This window comes from Lepidochelys kempii, chromosome 16 (assembly GCF_965140285.1).
Source record: "Lepidochelys kempii isolate rLepKem1 chromosome 16, rLepKem1.hap1, whole genome shotgun sequence".
NCBI lineage: Eukaryota > Metazoa > Chordata > Testudines > Cheloniidae > Lepidochelys > Lepidochelys kempii.
The window spans coordinates 20722743-20744011 of record NC_136395.1 but is presented as its reverse complement, the minus strand read 5'-3'; the positions used below and the strand labels follow the sequence as shown (position 1 = coordinate 20744011).

Sequence of the window (21269 nt, the reverse complement as noted above, 5' to 3'; positions counted from 1 at the left end):
AACAGGCCTGAGAAATTTCAGTCCCGTAGGTCACATTTTTCAGAAACGTATCCTCTGAAAACAAGGCCTTACAATGAAAGTGCCTCCAAATACGGTTATAATAAACCGACTTATTAACTGGCATCTCTGCCTGGCTGTTTATATGACAAGCAGCATGGAAGCCTCCACTGGCATATGCATCCAGAGAGAAATTCCTTAACTACTTATTTTATACTGACATTCAAATGTTTCCCCTGGATTCATTTGTTTTCCAGTTGCTATATTTTATTTTGTACTGAAGAAATTGAATCATATTTTTGGCTATAATAATGTCTCGGTTTTTATATTGTTCTTTTTACCAATGTTTGCATTTGTTGATCCAATTCAGCATATATTTGATTGCTCTGTTTGTTACGAGTTGGAAGTGTTCATATCTGATGCTCTTTAGAGTGTGTGTTTTTAACATCTACACTCTATTTTTTATGATTTGCATTTGTTGGATTATTGCATCTTTTTTATTTTGGTTTGCAAATGTTGATGTATGATACATATATTGTGAAATGCATCAACTGCAGCAAAACTGTAACATGATTTGTATTTGGATGCATTTCATGCCATTATGGCCTGCACTGGTTACATTCTGTTTTTATTGTGACTTGTATTGCTTGTTGCATGAGAACTGTGAGTGTGCTCTAGCCAATGCAAACCATAAAAAACAAGCAACCAAAAAAACAGTATAAAAATACAGTTCATATGACCTTGGTATTCAACTGCACGCATGTTTCCAGGAGATAAAAACGCATTATAGGGCTCTGAAAGAATCTGCACATTTCCAGTTGCACTTTTAAGGGCTCTTGTCATTGTGCCTTTAGAGACTGAGAGGAGCAAAGCCAGGCGGAGAGGGGAAGCCTGGATTTTCACCCAGCAATGTCTGCCCTTAGGGAGACCCCCAGCCAACAAATCTTGGCAGATTTTTGCCGCAAGCCCCCCACAAACCAACCTAGACCTTGCCTCTCCTGGGGAAGGAGCATGTTTAAACGTCATACACACCCGCTGACCTGGGAATAACCCCCTACTGTTTCTCTCTTCTGCCCACTGGTCCAAGGGAGGAAGAGTGGGGGGAGACAGAAAGGAGGAGCCCGGGGGATGCTGGGACTTGTAGTCCTCAGGACTACCGCTGTCCTTTCCCATGCTGGGTGCAAAAACTGCCTTCCCCACATGGCCTTGCGCCTAGGCGCATGAGCTCTCCATAGCTTTAGCGCATCTATTATGCTGCCTTGCTGGGGATAAAAAGAAGAGCAACTGGAGGGACTATAAGGCAAACGTTGCTGGAGCTGCCGGGGCAAAGTAATCTATTTAATCTTACCCTTTATTCGTTCCATGCTTTGTTTTGCATTGCTAGCACCGGGCCATGTTTTCTGGAGGAGGGGGAGTTGGGGGGGGAGACGGTGAATGCAAAACCCACTTGGGAAAGGCTAATGCGCTCTTTTTTTTTTTTTTTTTTTGGCAAGCCCTTTAACGCTCCCCTTGGTTCTGCAGCTTTTGTGCATTGCAACAATGTAACAAAGCCAGCTGGAGATCGGATACAGTGTGGCTGCTGATTTCTCTCTCTCTTTCTCTCTCTCTTTATATTCTTCTTCCCCTCCTCCTTCCTCTCACCCGGCGCCCAAAGCAGCCCCATAAGGAGCCCTGGGGGAGCTGAGACCCTCTCTGCCGATGCACCCTCCTCCCCCCCCAAAAAAGCATAGGCTGGAGTTTGTGCGGCCCTGGGAGGTTGCAGTCCATCTTCCTTACGGAAGGGATTTTTTCCTCTCTCTCTCTCTCTCTCTCCTTCTGCCCGCCATCTTTTGAAGGGGAAAATTAGGGGCGAGGAAAAAGGAGGGCTTCAGGCTTCATGTAAAATAATCATTAATAAAAGAGCACAGGTCCATTCGCGGCTGAGGCCAAGCAAATGGGTTTACAGCTCTGCCAGTCCCCTGCAAGCAAATGGCTAGTCAGTTACAAGCCCCTAGTCAATTTCACAGGAGCACAAAGTATTCCCCCCCACCCCTCCTCCTTGCGCGTCCCCTTTGCTATGCTCCGAGTTGCAAGGAGCCGGAGAGAAGGAGTTGGGGCCGTGGAAGTGTTTTCAAGGCGTGGAGTTAGTCTCTGCTGTCTGGTTTTCGCGCACCGAGCTCGAGGGTGCCCGGGTTGTGGGTCTGGCCAAGAAAGGGCAGCAAACTGCGATGTGTGTTTCTGGGAGAAAAGCTTCTAATGTTGAGTGATCTGCTCACAGCCATTTCCCCGCCCTGGTTTACTACCGTGCAAGGTAGGAGAGGGTCTGAAGCAGGGTGTCTCGATAATCGTATAAAATGCATGTAAACATTTGGTGTTGAACCAAACTCCTGCAAATAAATTAAAACAAAGGAAGTGAAGCGAGCTGTAGCTCACCAAAGCTCATGCTCAAATAAATTGGTTCGTCTCTAAGGTGCCACAAGTCCTCCTTTTCTTTTTGCGGATACAGACGAACAGGGCTGCTACTCTGAAACCTAACAAAGGGATAGAAACCTGGGCTACAAATAATATTTTGTGTGAAATCCAAATAAAATATCGATCCCTGTGCTACTAACCGTGCCTCAGATAGGGGAAGGAGAGGAGTTAAACATGTAAAACTCTAACGTCACTCTTTGTCATTTATACTCTTTGTTTACTCTTTGCCCCAACTTGGAAAAGGGAGTGAGACCACTGTTTCCAGTCTAGTCAGTTTCACTTTCCGGCTTTCACACTATGCTGCAATGTTTGGGTTACAAACATCACAGTGGGAGTGTTTTAGCCTAAAGGAGAAGTCCTACAGAATATAAATCCGGAGTAAACGTAACAAGGTTCTTCAGGAAATGTAACATCCCTGTAGAAAGTACCCTTGCTATTATAATCCTTTCCATGGGTTTTCTTTTAACCATCCTATACCAATTCTGCCACATGGATGTGTTTTTTCCATTAACAGCTATAGGAATGAAAGCAAAAAAGCAAGACCAACCTTTTAGTTTAGAAAAGAAATAACACTCTCATACACGGTGTGAAAGCTCTCTCTCTTTCTCTCTCTTTTTTAAATACAAACCTTAAAATTTCTGTTTAAGCCGCTCTGCATTATTAAATAGTAGTTAGGGGAAAGCACAATTAGCAAAGCGCACCTGGTGTCCCCTGCTGGGGAAGAGCTGGTTTTGACAGGCTAGTTAGTATTTTTAATGCACACAGAGTTATGCGAGTCGTGCTAAGGGGCTGTCTCCAAATTAAACTGGAAATTAAGATCAAAGGCTGTAACACTGTCCTTAGCTCACCCTGAAATATGTCAAGGTGTTAGATAGGACTTGGGTCACCTACCATATGTGCTGTAATATTTGGTTTCGTTGGGGGGTGGGGGGTAAAAGTGCCGAATAACAAAAGGTCAGACCAATAATTGACAAGCAGTTACAGGTTTGTATTGCTTTTATACAAGTAATACTTTGAAAAAACGTGAACACACTGCATGTGCTAAATGCTCTCCTAATCTGAAGACCATAGAATTAGGAGACCAGGACTGCTTCAAGCGACATCTAATATATTTTGTTAGTTTAGAATTTTAGGGAGTTTCAAATAATACACCCGCAAGGCTTTGCTGAATAGCATGACTTCCAGCCTAGATGCCTTCTTTTTCTAAAAGGGTTTAGTTCACAATCTCTTGTGTGTGACTAGAATAAGCCCCAAGATCGTATTTCTCTTTTCCTTGCCTCAGACAATTTAAAATAGGCATTCACGTATTTGGTGCTTTCAGACCATGCTTAATAAATGAGGTGGGCTGGGATGTGTGTGTGTGTAACAATTGTACTCAATATCCAGTGTAAGCTTGATCACAATTCCATGTGCTATGCTGTATATACAGTATTCGATGCATAGATAGCAACTGTTCATACCAAAGACCCTTATCAGAAATGTTTGTTATACATGCAGGGTAAAATTTTCAAAGATGCTTAAATGATTTAGGAGTCTAAATCTTATTATCAAAAGTGACTTGGGCACTTAGGGGCTGAATCCCATTGACTTCCAATAAGATGTAGGCTACTAAGTCTTTTGTAATGGGACTTAGGTGACTTTCAAATTTTTACCTGCAGTCACTTTTTAAAACATCAGCTCAGACATTGTAAATTTATTTTTTCTTTTAATGTACTGAGAGTTTAGTTTATATTGTAGGCGACAGTGTTCTTTCACATTTTATTTTTAAGTGAAGCTGGTTTTGTAAGAGAGTGTCTGAAAATGAAACCCATTTGAAACCACAGTTATGCTTTCCTGCACCGCTAAAACTTAACGGATAGACTGACATAAACCAAAATTTATGCAAATATGTGTTTGTCCTGGGCTGGAGACTTTGTATTACGCAGTGGCATCCCAGAATTATGTTTCCAACATAAGTCTCATCCCATAAAACTAGGGGACAATAACAGAGTTTCTTATAAACTTAAACCATGATCCCAGATCCTGTGATCTAGTCTGTCTGAGCAGAGCCCCTTGGCCTGCTCAGACCCATTGATGCCAATGTGATTTGCATGTGTTGAGTGCTTAGGATTGCACTGGCATGTGCAGCTTTAATACATGCATGTGTGAAATGATAGAGCTGAACATCTGTGATGTTCAGACCTTTTAAAAATGCACCTGTGGAGTAAGGGCTGGGCCGGGCTGGGCCCAATGACCATTGCAGAATGTGGCCAGGTCTACCCAACAAAGTTTTGCTGGCATAACTTGTGTCAGTTAAGAGTAGGGTGACTAGATATGAAGTGTGCAAAATGGGGACAGGGAGTCGTGGGTAATAGGCGCCTATCTTAGACAAAGCTCCAAATATTGGGACTGTCCCTATAAAATCAGGACATCTGGTCACCCTAGTTAAGAGTGTACAAAAAATCATAACCGTAACTGGCATAGCTAGGTCAGTAACCCCCCCGCCCCCACACACACACACGGTGTATATTCAGTTTGTGCTGGCAAAAGATCTAAGCTGCGTCTCCATTAGGGAGGATAGCTAGACCAGCAAAGCCTTTGTAGTATAGTCTAGGCCTTAGAATCTCACTCTTCTCACTTGAGAATCTGTAAGCCTGATAGTTCTCACTGGCAGCACAAACGCCCCAATAGTCTAACCAGTGGTACTGGAACCTTTTTAATAGTGGGGGTGCTGAAAACCAGCCTCCTTACCTCTGTTCACGTCCCCCCCTCTTTCCCCCCTGCAGCTGGGGCCGGGAGCAGTGCTGTGTCTCCGGGAGGGGCGTCCCCGGATAGGGGTACAGGGGCAAAGACTGGGGGTGGGCACAGGGCCAGGAGCGGAGCCCCGATGCGGGGCCCACAGTCAGGAGCCCTCGTGCGGGGCCAGTAGCAGAGCCCCGGCCGTGGGGCTAGCAGCAGGGGGCTGGGTGTGGGGCACGGGGCCAGTGGCCAGGGAGCAGGGCCAGTGCCCCAAGAGCAGAGCCCCGGGCGCGGGACCGAAAGTGGGGCCCCAGGCACAGGGCCAACAGCTAGGGAGCGGGACTGGCAGCTGGAACCCAGGCCACTGGCCCTGCGCAAAACCTGGGGGTGATGCAGCACCCCTAGTTCCCATGCCTGTGAGTCTAACCCCTCTTCTCAGCAACAGCTGAGTGATATAAAGAGGGCTCACATTTCAAAGACTTAGGCCTGGTCTACACTTAAAAATTAGATCGACCTAGCCTTGTTGCCTTAGGGCTGTGAAAAATTTTGAGCCATGAGTCCCGTAGTTAGGTCGACCTAACGTCCAGCGTAGACCCAGCTAGGTCCGTGGAATAGTCTTCCATCAACCTAGCTACCGCCTCTTGGAGAGGTGGGTTAACTACTTCAACAGAAAATCCCCTTCGGTCAATATAGGAAGCGTCTACACTGTGGTGGTAGATACTGCTGTTCTGTATCTGTGCCACTGTGGTATAAACATACCCGTGTTACTTTCACAAAATATATCACTCTCCACCTACCTTGGTAAACGACCAATTACTAAACATCCAGACTAATCTACACTTGTTTAAATAAATGAACAAAGAACATTTTGCAGCTCAGCATCCTTGATTGTTCTTTAATACCACTTATTCTCCTCTTTGCTTATTTGCAAAATTCATTAATCCACAGTGGTCTCCCAGTCATTAGCATGAGCCCTATGTTTTGTTTTGTTTTTAAAGTACTGCATTCTTCTGCAGTAATAACCCAGGACACGATTGTAAACAGCAGAGTTCTGGGAATTAGCAAGGTGCACCTTACCCCTTGTCTGGCACTGTGTGTGCGGATGACACTAAGCTTGGGGGAGAGGTAGATACACTGAAGCGATGGTGGGCAACCTGCGGCCCGTCAGGGTAATCTCGTTTACATTTGCACGGCTACCCGCAGCTCCCAGTGGCCGTGGTTTGCCGTTCCTGGCCAATGGGAGCTGTGGGAAGCCAGGCCCGTGCTACATCCCGCAGCTCCCATTGGCCAGAAATGGCGAACCGCAGCCAGTGGGAACTGCAGGCGGCTGTGCAAATGTAAACAAACACTGGCGGATTACCCTGATGGGCCGCAGGTTGCCCATCACTGTGCTGGAGGGTAGGAATAGGGTCCAGAGTGACTAAACAAATTGGAGCATTGGGCTAAAAGAAATCTGATGAGGTTCAACAAGGACAAGTGCAGAGTCCTGCAATTAGGACGGAAGAATCCAATGCACCGCTACAGACTAGGGACCGACTGGCTAAGTGACAGTTCTGCAGAAAAGGACCTGGAGATGACAGTGGATGAGAAGCTGGAGGGGTCAGCAGTGTGCCCTTGTTGTCAAGAAGGCTAACGGCATTTTAGGCTGCATTAGTAGGAGTGTTGCCAGCAGATTGGGGGAAGTGATTATTCTCCTCTATTCGGCACTGCTGTGGCCACATCTGGAGTATTGTGTCCAGTTTTGGGCCCCCCACTACAGAAAGGATGTGGGCAAATTGGAAGGAGGGCAACAAAAATGATTGGGGGCTGGGGCACATGACTTATGAGGAGAGACTGAGGGAACTGGGCTTATTTAGTCTGCAAAAGAGAAGAGTGAGGGGGGATTTTATAGCAGCCTTCAACTATCTGAGGATGGATCTAGGCTGTTCTCAGTGGTGACAGGATGACAGGACAAGGAGCAATGGTCTCAAGTTGCAGTGGGGGCGGTCTAGGTTGAATATTAGGAAACACTATTTCATTAGGAGGAGGATGAAGCACTGGAATGGATTACCTAGGGAAGTGGTGAAATCTTCTTCCTTAGAGGTTTTTAAGGCCCGGCTTGACAAAGCCCTGGCTGGGATGATTTAGTTGGGGTTGGCCCTGCTTTGAGCAAGGGCTTGGATGAGATGGCCTCCTAAGGTCTCTTCCAACCCTAATCTTCTATGATTCTGTGATACGTGTCCCTCCAAAATGTCACATCTCAGGCTGTTATTTTCTGTTGCATCTTACTGTGGTTTCAGCTTTCTTTATGTAAATCATTATGTAAATCATCATTGATGAAGGAGGAACACTGGCCAGGCTCACTCCTTGTATGATTTTATACATTGCCTGCCACTAGTCCCTATTTTAGAAGGCAAGGATTTAAAAACAAAAATGCTCCTGGATACTGCTGTGGAAGTTTGTAATAACAAACTGTTCGATAAAGCTGGCCAATGCTGCTCTTTATCATAGCTTTTTAGTAGAGTCTCATAATTGATCAGGTGCAAACTAAAGAAACACTTGTATCTCGTTTGGGTGCCCTTGTTTACCTTGCCAGGACTGGTTCTCTTCTTAGCTGCTTGTTTTGCTCAGTCAGACAACCAGGCTCTGTAGCCCTTCATTGAGTATCAGCCACATGGGTAGCCTCCGTAAAAATACTTATTTGTTTGTCCTTTCCCACCTTCCAGTCCCATCATTCTTGTTGCAACTCAGCTGTCTCCTCCCCCTCATCAATACGATGGGCCTAGAAAGTACTATTTGGTATGAAATTTCAAGGAGATGGGTCAGAACGAAAGTACCTGGTCCAAAGACTGCTGAACTTCGAGGAAGTTTAGGTCCAACCTGCATGGCTTGGGCCCATTTCTGGTTGCCATAGCATCTTGAGAATGTTCCACCAGGTATGTTTCCTGAGCACCCCTGTTCTGTTCTGGGTGCCCTAATAAAGGGCCAGATAGTGCTCCCAACACGAGTGGGGATGCCACCAACTCCCATGAATACGGTGCAAGTCAGTGGGTATACCTGTTTACCAGTGTGAGTAAGAGGTCCACTTGTCCTCTTACTAGTGGAGAACTTCTGACTCCCAGTGTAGGGCCTGCTCGGCCCCTCCCGACCCCGTTCTCACTCAGGAGTAGGGACTGTTTTTCCCCCTTTGCTCCCTACATGCTAGGCTATTGTACAAGCAAGGCTCACACAACCTGTGTGTATTCCTATAGCTGGCTGACATTCCTCCGCATAGCAGTCATCTGCAAGGGAGGAACTTCCTTTTCTAAGAAGCCTTTCTGATCTGAGGGTTTTTTTGCTGAAAACCCACCTTTTTAAAAGAAATCACCTGTTTCTGCTAATGCATTCTTGCCAGTGGTGTGGACAGAGCGCAACTTTGCTAAAACGGTTTTAACAAATGAGAAATAGGGCTTCAAGACATCTCTACACAGCACTGTCTACATGCACAATGTGCACTGATTTAACTAAGAGCCTGTCGACGGGAGAATCTTGCACTGGTATCATTTGAATCCTATAGTTAATTAAACCAGTGCAAAACTAACTAGAGTTAGTTAAACCAGTGCAAAAGCCTGGGTGGAAGCTCTCCTTTCGGTATAAAGCCAGTTTTTGCACCAGTGTTACTATTTTGGTTAGGGGGTATGTGATTTTTTTCACTTACACTGGCACAACCCCTAGTGTAGATGCTGTGCCCTATACTGGTATGGTTTAGCTTATTCTCATACAGGAAGGGGAATAAATGGGAATAAGCACTTTTATATGAGTATATCTGAGTCTCCACTATGGGGATTGTACTTTTTAAATCATACTTGTATACCTAAAACAGTACCACTTTTGTGTGTAGGTAAGGCCTAAAAATGGTTGCTTATGGTTTCATTAAACTTATTCCTACCTGACTTAAGCTAAACCAAAACCAGCCCTCTTAAACCGAAATAAGTGTGTCCACACACAACCTTTTGCGCCTGTTCAATTACACTGGTTTAAATTCACACCTTTAAATTATAACGGTGCCATTTTCTTGTGTAGACAAGACCTTTACATTGGTTTAGAAGCGGATTTAGTTAAATTGATGCAACCCACTTCCACGGATGCTCTTAAACTGATTTAAGAGTGCCTCATATTTATTTAGCTAGGCTTTGTCTGCAGGGAAAAGTCGCCCTGGCATAATTTACCATGTGAATTTGTACTGATATTTAAATTGGTGCAAACCCTTGTATAGAAGTTGTTATTCGGTTTAAGGTCTTGTCTACACACACAAGTGGAACTGCTATAACTATGCTGGTATCTAGGCTATGTCCACACTGCAGACTTCAGCCTGCCTAGCTGTGTCAGTCAGGTGCGTGAAGAGGTATGAACCTTGACCACCGTAACTGCGCCAGCAAAAGCTATTAGGGCTGACACAGCTACACTGGCAAAACTGCCCTTTTATCAATATAGTTTATTTTGGTTGGGGGCAGTGGTGAAAGAAGCTTTACCGGCAAAATCGCGGCTTTCCCTGTGTAGCTGCATCCGCACTCGGAGGGCTTTGCCAGTATAGTATATTGCAGCGGTTCTCAAACTGTGGGTCAGGACCCCAAAATGCGTCACCACCTTGGTTTAATGGGGGTCACCTGGGCTGGTGTAAGACTTGCTGGGGGCCCAAGCCCAAGCCCCACTGCCTGGGGTTGAAGCCAAAGCCTGAGGGCTTCAGCCTTGCGTGATGGGGCTCAGGTTACAGGCCCCCTTCCTACACTGGTAAGTTGCTCCTAGTGTGGATCTAGTTATGCTGGAATAAAAAGGCTTTTACAGGTATAGCTATTCTCGTATAGGAAGGGAAATAAGTTATACTCATATAAGGCATCTTTATACTGGTATAACTGCTATAGATTGTATACTGGTATGGCTTCATGCACCTTTACGCTTGTCCACCGTAGGGATGTACCAGTATAACTATATCAGTAAAAAAATCCCAGACCCCTAACTGACATGGTTAGACCGTACTCAGACAGTATGTAGGCCCAGAGTAAGGGCTGGTCTACACTGAATACTTACACTAGCATAGCTGCATGTCTCAGGGGTGTGAAAAATCCGTGCCCCTGAGAGAAGTAGCTATGCTGACCTAACCCACTGGTGTAGACAGTGCTTGGGCAGGTCAGTCCGCCTAGCTACCATCTTTTGGGGTGGTGGATTAACTACAGTTACGGGAGAACCCCTCCTGTCGCTGTAGTGAGTGTCTACGGTGATGTACTTAAGGGCTTTTTTTTTTATGTAGCTTAAGCCTGGTCCACAGTTATCAGTTTTGCCAGCATTGTTCGGTGAGTTAGGGGTGTGGTTTTGCCAACATAGCTATTCTGGCAAAAGATCTATTGTAGACTCAGCGATATGGGCAAAAATTCTTGTTTTTCTGGTATAGCTTATATCGTTCAGGGAACTGGTATAAGCTATTCCGGCAAATCTTTTAAGTGGAGATAAGACCTTAGTTGGTTCCTTACTGATTTAAGGCACTTTTAAACCGTGGAAGAGGGTCCACGTGAAGGGTTTGTGCCAATTTAAATGAATTAGTTTCTAAACCAATGTAGTTAAATCAGTACAACTTTTGTTGATAAAATCTCAGGCTTTGTCTACACTGGCACTTTCATCACTAAAACTTTTGTCGCTCATGGGTGTGAAAAAACCACCCCCTGAATGACAAAAGTTTTAACGACGAACAGCACCAGTGTGGCCGGCTCTTTGTTGGCGGGAGCCCCGCCCCGGTGACGAAGCTACCGCCCCTCATTGGAGCTGGTTTTATTTTGTTGCCGGAAGAACTCTCTCCCGGTGATCAAGCACAACCACGCCGTAGTAAGGTGCGCAGTGTAGACATAACCTAAGTTGTCTTTGCTTTTAAAATATATGTCAGTGCACATATTTACTGTAAAGTATCCATCATGAAAACTAAAATACTAGTTCCCTGGTTCTGGCAAAGTGCAGCCTCCTCACGTACTTCTCTTGTTGATTTACTCACTAATTTTGCAAAGTTCAGGAGCCGGTGTTGGGTTTCCCGAGCGTCAGTGTGAGTTAGTAAGTACCTGGGCTTTTCAGCCTGGGTTTTCAAAGGAGTTTAAGGGCGTTAGAAGCCCAGCTGTTGTAATGAGACTTGGGTGCATCATTTACCTGGCCCAGTTGGAAAGCCCTAGTCATAATATTAAAGTCTGATTTGTTTGCGTGTCTTGGGTTAATTAAGTTAAAAAGCGAACAATTATCGTCGTTAATATTTTTGCCTTTCAGCAAATCCATTCTATTTCATGAGCTGGGACTTTATTATGTTTCATTTTTGGAGCAAGAGAAGCCACTGCTAGCACAAAGAATGTGTTGGAGGGAAATCTTGGTGATGGGAGTTACTTTCTGTTGAATCAACATAGTAGTTATGTTGTGTCTTATGAAATGCTTCTGAGCAAGTCGGCATGTAGTTCTGTCTCTGCGTTTGGAACTTTGTCTTAGTTATCAGTGTTCGCATTGAGCTGAACCTTGGGATGAGATGCACTTCAGGGTCATGTGTCTGGCTCTCCTGAAGGTGTTAGGAATTGTGATGCGTAACAGGACGATACAAAGCAGTATTATGCGTTTTGTATATCAGATGTATATGGGGACGATGATCTTCCGACTAGCCAATAAAATATAAGACCCCATTTTTCTTGCATTGCCTCTGTATGTACTGGGCTGCCTAGCCCACCTTTTGGAACTACTCTGCCTTTAAAAAAAAAAAAATGAAGACGGGATATGTTGTTGTTGCATATATCCCCTTAAAAACGAACCCGTCTGGAAGTTGAATTTGGTTGTGTCTACAAGCACAATCTGGAAGTACTTCAAAGCTTTCCTAATTGAGATCTGTTTATAGGGACCTACAGTGGTATCGTACTTATTCCTGGTGCTGCTGGCCTTGACACACCATGGGACCTTGGACAAATCACCCCTGGCTTCAGGAGTTCCAGACCCGTGCCTTCACTGCTTAGCTCTCCTTTTCTGTAGCTCTTTCCAGGGGTACTGCTGCTTGGAGTTGTTCTGTACAGTGTTGAATTGTTCTCTGTGTGCTTTTCTTTTTCAAAAAGCTTTCTATCCAGTAACTTTTCTCTTTGGAAGTGGGAGGGTGGGAACGGAAACAATTATGACAAACGCTGCTAACTGTAGCGGAAAGACTGTACATAATTTCCTAACATAAAATCCGACTGAATCAAGGCGAGTGTGTGGGTCTCTTTCTAAACGTGCATTGAGCACAATACTCAGATTGAAAAGCGGAAGAACTAGCTGCTTTTTCTGCATTTTTACGTTTTAGTTTAACAGTGTAGATCACATCCTTTAAAAGGAAAAAAACCTGCTACAGTGGAAACATACGATAATCCCACGAGGAGTTCTGAATCCTATGTTTTGCTTTCTGTATGTTCACAAATGCTCCTATTATGTGTGTGTCATCTGTGCTTTGTACTAATGCCACCGTCTTCTTTATTTAAAGCAGAAATCTAGTTTTCTTGCCTGAAATTGGAAAGTCTGTTTCCAGAAGATCGCTGTCGGAGGATGAATGTTTAATAACGTTCATTATTGGCGTTGCACAGAATGGCCGAGGCAGTTTCCAGATGGAAAGGAAGGTAGAGACCGGGCCTTTAGAGATCCTGCTTTAAAGAGTGATAGTTTAGGAAGGGGACAACCTGTGGGAGATGGTGTGGTCTAATGGCTAGGGGCACTGGCGTGGAAATCAGGAGACCTGGGTGTTAGTCCTGGTTCTGCTAGTGACCTTGTGCAAGTTTTCCTTCTCCCCCACCTTGTCTGTGTGTGTGTGTGTGTGTGTGTGTGTATATATGGACTGCAAGTTTTTTGGGGCAGGGACTCTAGCTCTGCATGTGTGTGTTTATGTGTGTGGTACTCTGATCTTGGCTGGAGTCTCTAGGTTTTCCTGTAACACTAATAATAAGCAGAGGTGTCAAGGTGGTACATGGCCAGGTCTTGGCAAAGGTTAGTTTTAGATGTTTGATCTGTCAGTATGAGTCAGCTGGATTCCCTGAAGACAGCAGAGGTGGGGCTTTGGGAGGGATTTGAAAATGGGGAGGTAGGAGGCCTTGGCGATGGGCTCAAAGACGGCATTCCGCGTGCGCGGAAGAACATTTAGCATGAAGCTGTCAAACGGCGTGCAAAGCTGGTGTGCTGGTGCGGCTGATGGCAGGGGAAGGCGATGGGAAATGAAACAAAGGGAAATGTGATGTACTGAAATTAGTCTGGGCTCTCCTTCTATATCCCTACACCTGGAGTTTCACTGTCTGCTCATTTGTTAGGGAAGTTATTAAAGAGTGGACTCGACATCCCATATTATTATTTATTATTTGTCTTGCGATAGCACTGAGGTGCCCAGTTGTGGACCAGGGTCCCGTAGTGCCAGGTGCTATACAGACACAGAACAAAAAGATGGGGTCTGTCCCCAAAGCACTTACAGACTGAGTAACAAATCAAGTATCTCTTGTGCTGCCACTCCTTTGTGGAAAAAAATTCAAAAAGTCCCGACCATACCCACCTCTACACCCCTCCTTCTAGCTCATCTCTGCTGCCATAGCCTAAAACCGCTGTCTGGTGAGCTAAATGGTACTCGCAGAAACCATGCTCAGACTGTTATCGTGTCTCCCACCCTCACCACCACCCATCACTACCCACTGGCTCGTATTCCCCGCCTGTTGTGTCTTGTCGTTCAGAAAGATGCAGTCTCTCTTTGGACAGGGACTGACCCTTTACTGCACCTCTTGGACAGCACCTAGCGCAGCTGGGCCTTGGTCCCTGACTGGGGTTTCTAGGCTCTGCTATAATGAATAATAGGGACTAAGCCAGGGGTGGGGTGGGGTGGGGTGGTGGAACCACCCCTCCTATTTCATCCCTGTAATTTAAAAGAATACAGCAGCTGTGTTCAAGCTGCTGGTGATTAATTTAATAACGTCAATTACGTGTTACAAGTCTGTTAAATGGGAAGTTAACTTACTCTGTCTCCTTTGCCATATCTACCTTCCTTTCTCTTCCTATCCTAGATCATGGTGTGTCCTTTCTTCCCCTTTTCTCAGTGTTTGTCCCGTTTCCTTTTCCCCCTTCCCTGCAGTGTCTCTCTCCCTCCTTGCCCGTATATGCCCCTTTTCCTCCAGTTTGTTCCGCTCTATCACCGACCCTTGTTTCTGATTCACAGCCCTGTCTGTTCCCTCTAGAGCCAGTGGGAAGATTCACAGTGACTTCCCAGGGAGTCAGATCAGGCACCTGCGCTGAAATGGTCTACAGCTCTGGCCTGCTCTGCTCCCTCTCCCCTTCCAGAAAAAGAACCGAGTGGTTCCAGGTTCCCCTCTTCTCTTATCCTCCCCCTGAGAAAGGAGCCTGTCAACCTCTGGAACGCCTTGCCAGAGGGTGTTGTGAAGGCCAGTACTATAACAGATCCATCAATGGTTATTAGGGACAGGAATGGTGTCCCTAGCCTCTGTTTGCCAGAAGCTGGGATTGGGTAACAGGGCATGGATCACTTGATGATAACCTGTCTGTTCATTCCCTTTGGGGCACCTGTCATTGGCCACCGTCAGAAGATAGGATACTGGGCTTGATGGACCTTTGTTCTGACCCAGTATGGCCTTTCTTATGTTCTTATAACTCTCTGTTCCCATGTCCACTCTTGGGCCTGATGTCACCCTGAGCAAATGAGATTTTCAAACTCTGCTCTGTGAGCAGCCGTGGTATTGTCTAGTGGCTGGAGCAGGGGACTGGCAAGCTGGAATCCTGGGTTCTGTTCCCAGCTGTTCTGCTGAAATGCTGTATGATGACCAAGGGGGCAAGTTGTTTAGCCTCTCTGTGCCTCCATCCCCCCCTCCCGCAGCAATAAAATGAGGGAATCTCAGGGTATCGTGGGGCTGAATTTCCCATTTGCAGCACATTTGGGGAGGAGGCTTGGGTGAAAAGTGTTTAGTAATCTTGAGGCTTACAGTACAGTAAATGGTTTGCTGTCATGACTAGTCTAAAACATAGGAGGAGTAGCAATGGTTAGCAAAGGTTGAGGAGCAAATTCTTTGCCTCTTTTATGTTGAAAGGATTACAAGCACCAGACCCCACAACCGAAGGAAGGCTAGAAACAAGGAACATCCCATAGATAGAAACGATGCAAAATCTGGAATTGCAGAGTTTGCCAGACAGGAGAGAATATAACCAGAATTGCCCCCCTTGGGCTGTGAATATGTAACTGACCTCACTTGGGTCACGCATGAGCTGCTACTGCTTTGTCCAGCATTCACTGAAGTCAGTGGGAGTGCTGTGGATTAGGCTGTAATTTTTGGAGTTGGCAGCCATAGCAGAAACGTGCCACTAGCCGGAGACAAAGATCTCCACCCACCTAGCACGGGCTACATCTACGCTTAGACTTTTATGGCTACAATGGCCATGGCTGTGGCTCTGACGATGGGGCTCTGTTGATGGTATACACGGCTCCAGGTGGTTGCTGGCATTTTAATCGTCATGTTGCTTTGATCTGATCTACTGTCATTAGAGCTGCAAAGGTGGCCCGGGAGTGCTTGGAAATAATACCCCTCCTGAAATACCTCTAAGATTAAACCTGGCTGCATCATTCTGTCCGGAATTTCCATTCCAAAATCCTTGGCGTTTAGCCTACTGGTTAGTTTGTCTCCATCTCTGTTAAGAGAGAGCTCAGCATAGACCAGGAGTGGCCCGAACTGTTTTGAAAAATATTAACAAGAAAAAAATGAAATTGGGGTTAGTGGTTCCACTGCAGTGTGTGTGTGAGCATTTTAAAATATAACCGTCACATTGTTACCCCTTCTTCCGATACCAGTCTCCCTTTCCAGCACCTGTTTGCCAAGTGGTAGGATGAGTCGGGCCTAGCAGGTCAGCCGCCCGGCAGAGCAGAAATTAGCTGCAGCTTTATTTGCACGTGTACTCTCGTCTTGAAATGAAATGGTCAAACAGCGTGCAGGGCAATCCCTTCTTTCAGGAATCTCAGCCCAGTGTCGACACCTGGTTCCCAGGGGCAACTCTGTCTCAAGAACCGACTCCAGTTAGGAGTCCCAGACAGAGAGCACACTCTTCCGCTGCTCATTTAGCTCCTTGTTTCCTGAAGCCTCTTCACTAAAACCGTGCAGAAACCCAAAACTAACAGCAAAACAGCATGTCTTTCCAAGAGTCAAAACTGGCTCGCGCCGTGCAAAAAAGAACAGTGGGTGACAGCACCACCTGGTGACACCTGCCCTAACAAAATGTTTGGAGATTATTCTGTTGTTCCCGGTATGACAGCTTTTAAAAGCCGCAGGTCTCCATGCAGTAAGTTCTTTACAGAAGGTGCATGGCCCATGTCTGGATGCTTTCAGGAACGTTATAAGAAACTGAGCTCTGGAAGGGGGTGGTAAGGCGTATCGCAACATTAATACACCACCAGAAATAAATGCTGCCATCCAGATTTATCTAGTAGACCCTCCGTTCATTAGAGGTGGCCAAAAAACTGTTCTCAACGCTGCCGATATGTACACAGTCACAATTTCCAATACTGACTCGTAACCTTGGGTGCCTGTTTGAGGCATCCTTACAAGGCCTGAGTTTTTCAGCATGCACTGAGCACGTGTCCTCTGCAAATCAGACCCCGGTAGGTGTCTCAAGTTGGGTGTCCAAAAATGAAGCTCCTGGAAATCGCTGGTTGCTTCTGAGAATCTTGGCCATCTGTATTTACCTAAGGGACCCCCTGGCTCCTGCGGAGGAAACACCTGCTCGTATAATCTCCAGCGAGAGACCAATGGGGCAAAATCCTTCAAAATAATCAAGCGAGTATTAAACGCCCAAGTCGAAAGCCCAAGTAACTGACTTAAACTCCCTACACTCTTTTCTTTCCTCTCTTGCGCAGAGGTGAGCTAAGGGCAGAGTTGTGACCATAACTCAGAATCTCAGACTTTAGCTGGAGTTATTCTGATTAACAAATAAATCCGTGGCATTTGGAGTTAGTGAGCTGGGAAACAATAACAACAACAGAGGCCAGTGGGGACTTTCAGATCATGGGATCTGCAGTGTAACAAAGTGGCATCCTAAAGCAAAATCCCAGTTTCCTGTCATGATGCCAGCTGCAAGGATTCCCCACTTTCCCTCCCAAGTTTTAAGGGGTGGCTTAAGGTTTGTGTCGCATTATCTGGCAAGTGCTGACTTTGAGCGACTGGCCATCTCCAAGTCCTATTTGCGAATTACACACTCCTAGCATTTGAAGCACAGCTCCCTACTCCCATGTGTCACTAGCTGCTGAAAGCTGCCCAAAGGTTGTTTGAAGGGCAGGAGGCAGGGAAGGATTTTTGTAAGTCCCTTTTTTATTTTCTCGGGAGCCCCTTAGGGAGGGGCTGTTGGATACACGATCTCCAGCCCTGATCGAGCTCCACGGAGCGGGAGACCCATTGAAGTCATTGGGGCTCCTGATTGAAGCAGGGTCCTATTTCCCAGCCCCCCCCCCCACTCCCCGAAAGATTGATATTCTCATTTCTGGGTGGGTTGGGACTCTTTCTGTTTCTTATCTCTGTCACAGTAACCGTGCAAACTGCTGCAGTAAGAAAGAGTTGGTGGGCTCAGACGTGAATAGAAAGCACCTCCCCTTTTAGTTTGCAGTGAGGACGAGTTTTAAGAAAACCCACCCTCCTTTGCTCCACAAAGAGCTGCAGTGGAGTGAGCAGTCTGTTCAGCGTTCCACGTTGCCAAAGGAAGTGGCAGAACTGTTAGCCAAAGCAGCAGGCTTACTGGCACGATGTGCGTTTCACGGGGCTTTATAGCCTATTTTCAAACAGGCTCCCCCAGCCCGTGGGCTCCATCAGTGGGGTGAGATGTTATCCTCGGGGCAGAGGGAATTATTAACATGATTTCTCCAGGCCAACTGTCGCTCTGGCAACTGACCCATGCACACCACACAAAGCTAAAAAAGAAGAGAAAAATCCTCTGAGCCCGGCTGTGTGTCTGATGACTAGGCTGGCTGAGTGAGGAGCCAAAACCCGCAGCCTTTATGGATTCCGCGGTGGGGGAGGCTGCAGGGCATTTAAGCGGAACAGACTGACTCAGTGGAAGCAAAGATTTGTCTGCAAGAGTGGGCTCAGGTTTTGTTTTTGATGTTTTGGTAAAACTGGGAGCAATCTCCTACAATGGACAGAGCTGGGCCTTACATTTAGTGGTCCCAGGGTCAGATTTAAAATGGCGATGTCAGTAATTGCAGATAGGAAGCCAAAAACTGCAAGAGCCATTTTTATTGTTACTCAGAATTACAGAGCTGGGGACTATAAAGGGGAAAAGAGATGATTTAAAATGGAAAAATATTGCTCAGGGGCTAATATGAGTCTGAGTTTAGGCCCTAATCAGCAAAGCACTTACACATATATGCACAAAGTTAAACACATACTTAAGTCTGTCTCTATTCAGTAAATCATTTAAGTACATGCTCAGCTCTTTCTTAGATGGTAAGTTCTTCTGGGGCAGTGACCGCCGTTCTGTTTAGTGTCTGTACAACATTTAGCACAATGGTCCATGCCTGGGGCTCCTGCATGCTATCCAAATAATTGATGGTTGATGTCAATGAGACTTAAGCATGTGCTCAATTGCTCTGCTGAATTGGGGCTTTACAGTCTGAGCCACACGCCACTTAATTTCACTCTGTAAGCTCTTGGGAGCAGGGGCAGTCTTTGTTCTGTGTTTGCACTGTGCCTAGCACAATGGGATCCTGGCCCATCACTCGGGCTGGAGCCACTACGCTAATACAAATAGTAAATAATAATTTAGGTTTTGTGGCAGACCTCTGCCTGGGTTAAAAATGTCACCCCGTGTGCCTCAACATACACTGCAGTCAAAGCGAAGGCCTAGAGCTGTGTTTTTACTTCCGCCAGCGGCCGCGCAACAAGACGTCCGTGCTCCATTGGTTTTGGCGCGTGAGTCTCATCGGCAAAATATCAGGAGGTTTGTTGGACGCATTCTGGTCTCTCAGGGCCCGTACGCACTACCACTTATGTTGGTATAATTTATGTCGCTCAGGGGTGTGACTAAGCCACGCCCCTGAAAACGATGGAAGGTACACCGACCTATGCGCCGGTGGGGACAGTGCTCTGTCAGCCGGAGAGCTTCTCGCGGCGGTGGAGTTATGCCAATAGGAGAGCCAAAGGGAAGGGGGACCCCTCATCGCACTCATCCCCTTTGCTGCTCCCATGAATCCCGCCTCCACACTCTCTTTGCCTGTTGTTGTTAGGATTGAGCACTTCTATTCCAGTAGCACCCAGAGGCCCCAGCCAAGATCAGGGCCCCACTGGGCTGGGTGTTGTGCATGCATTTAATAAATGACCAGACTTCACCCCAAACTCAAGACCGCAAACAAGCTAAGCTTCCCCTGCCCTTGTCTTCATGCCAGCTCCCACGCTGCACCCTCTGGAATCCCCTCCTTATCCCTGCCTGCTGGCTGCTAACCCTCTCCTGTTCCAAATTCCTCAAAAGCTGCAACCCCACCATTTGCTTATCATTTAAAAATGGGGGCTAGAGAAGTAAAAAAAGAGAGAAAAAGCTAAATCAAAGCAACCCCTGGCCCAAACAAACAGGAAGCTATTCAGGCGAGGGTTCAAGGAAGAGGCATTGAGGGAGAGCACAACTCCCCCTCCTTTACTCAAAGCACAGGAAGGGCTTCTCCTCCCCTTTCTGGTTTGGGAGAGTGAGAGCAGGAGGGAGCATCCCTTCCACCTTGTGTCTCCTAAGAATTTCTGCTCCTGTTTCAATCTGCTTTAAACCCTGTGTGTGACTGAACTTTCCTCTAGGCGTCCTGGTGTGTTTCACAGGGCAGGGACCATGTCTTCTGTATACTGTCTTCCAAGCATAATTAGGTCTCAGGAACCTTGCAAATTGCAACATCTAGCATTACCCTGTCTGCTTGTCTGTCTGCCCTTAGCTTGTGAGCTCCTCAGAGCAGGGACCATCCTTAAGCATTTGGAAAGTGCCTAGCACATAATGGGTGATACTGCACTCGGAAAATAACTCTGTCCAGCCTCCCTGGATGGCAGGGAATAGGACTGTGTGGTGTCTTGAGGACTGTGTTGGAATTGGAAGCTGTCACTTGGAGTGGCTGTGGTGGGGTGGCAATCCTAGTCCGGCTTGCGGGCTCAAGGACTCTGTAAGAAAGCATGCAGCCACAGAGTCAGTTCTGGAAAGATCCAGCTTAAAGCATGGTGAGGTGAGTTGTGCCTGGGTGCCTTAGAGAGCAGCCTGTTTTCTCTCTTTCTGGTTTTAGGTTCTTGTGTGTTATCGTTCTGAATGATAAGAAATAAAATAATGTTATGTTGGAACCTTCCAGCAAGAGTATTTGTTTTTATCTAATTTCTCAGTATGTGTGCTGAGAGCATAACAGACTATTGCAGTTCTTTCTTTCCTAAGTGAATAAAGTTGGCTGAGTCTCTGTATAAATGCTCTGACAGACCTGTGACCCATTGAATGAAGAAACACATCTACAAATAAATACTATTTTGAGTGAGGGGGAAAAAATGTTGGCAAATGTTGGTGTTTCCGGGCTCCAGTCTGTGATAGGGCTGGATTAGGACTGGGCTACTTGGACATAAGAAGAGATAAAAACTCACCTGAACTGAGTAGCCAGCATCTTCTTGTGTTTCTATACATAATAAATCATACAGCAAAACTCCCAGGCCCAGCTAGAGGGAGAAGTTCTCTCTCAGCTCTGACATACTCTGAGTGTTCTCATTCACAGTGGTGAATCAGCTGGTAAATACACATTAAGGCCTTCTGTATGCTAGTAATGACTATTTCCAGTGGTGTTGCTTTTACAGTATGAAAAACACAGAAATATGCGCATTTTAACTAGCGCTTGTCTCAAGGCTGCAAGATCGAGGATTTGAATGGTCACACATTCAGCAGCACTGATATGCACAGTTTTGGTTTAGAGCTATCTTTAATTGTAGCCAATGGGATTGCAGTATGCAAATTAGTTAGGGTCAATTGTAGGAGGACTGGCCGAGTTGCCTCTGATGTCACAGTCCCACCTCCTGTTCTCCCTAATGTGCTTAACTTTCTTGATATTTAAACGAAAGTTTTAAAAGATCCTTTCTGGTTTA

General features: G+C 46.1%; 1 protein-coding gene across 5 annotated transcripts in view; it reads left to right on the top strand.

Annotated features, from left to right (window-relative positions):
* Positions 1 to 1186: 1186 nt before the first annotated feature.
* Positions 1187 to 21269, top strand: part of BRD3 (bromodomain containing 3) — a 48429-nt gene continuing 28346 nt past the window's right edge. For all 5 annotated transcript variants that reach the window (XM_073314940.2, XM_073314941.2, XM_073314939.2 and 2 more), the window contains exon 1: positions 1187 to 1326. The gene's annotated coding sequence lies outside the window, so the exon portion shown is untranslated. The remainder of the gene's footprint in view (positions 1327 to 21269) is intronic.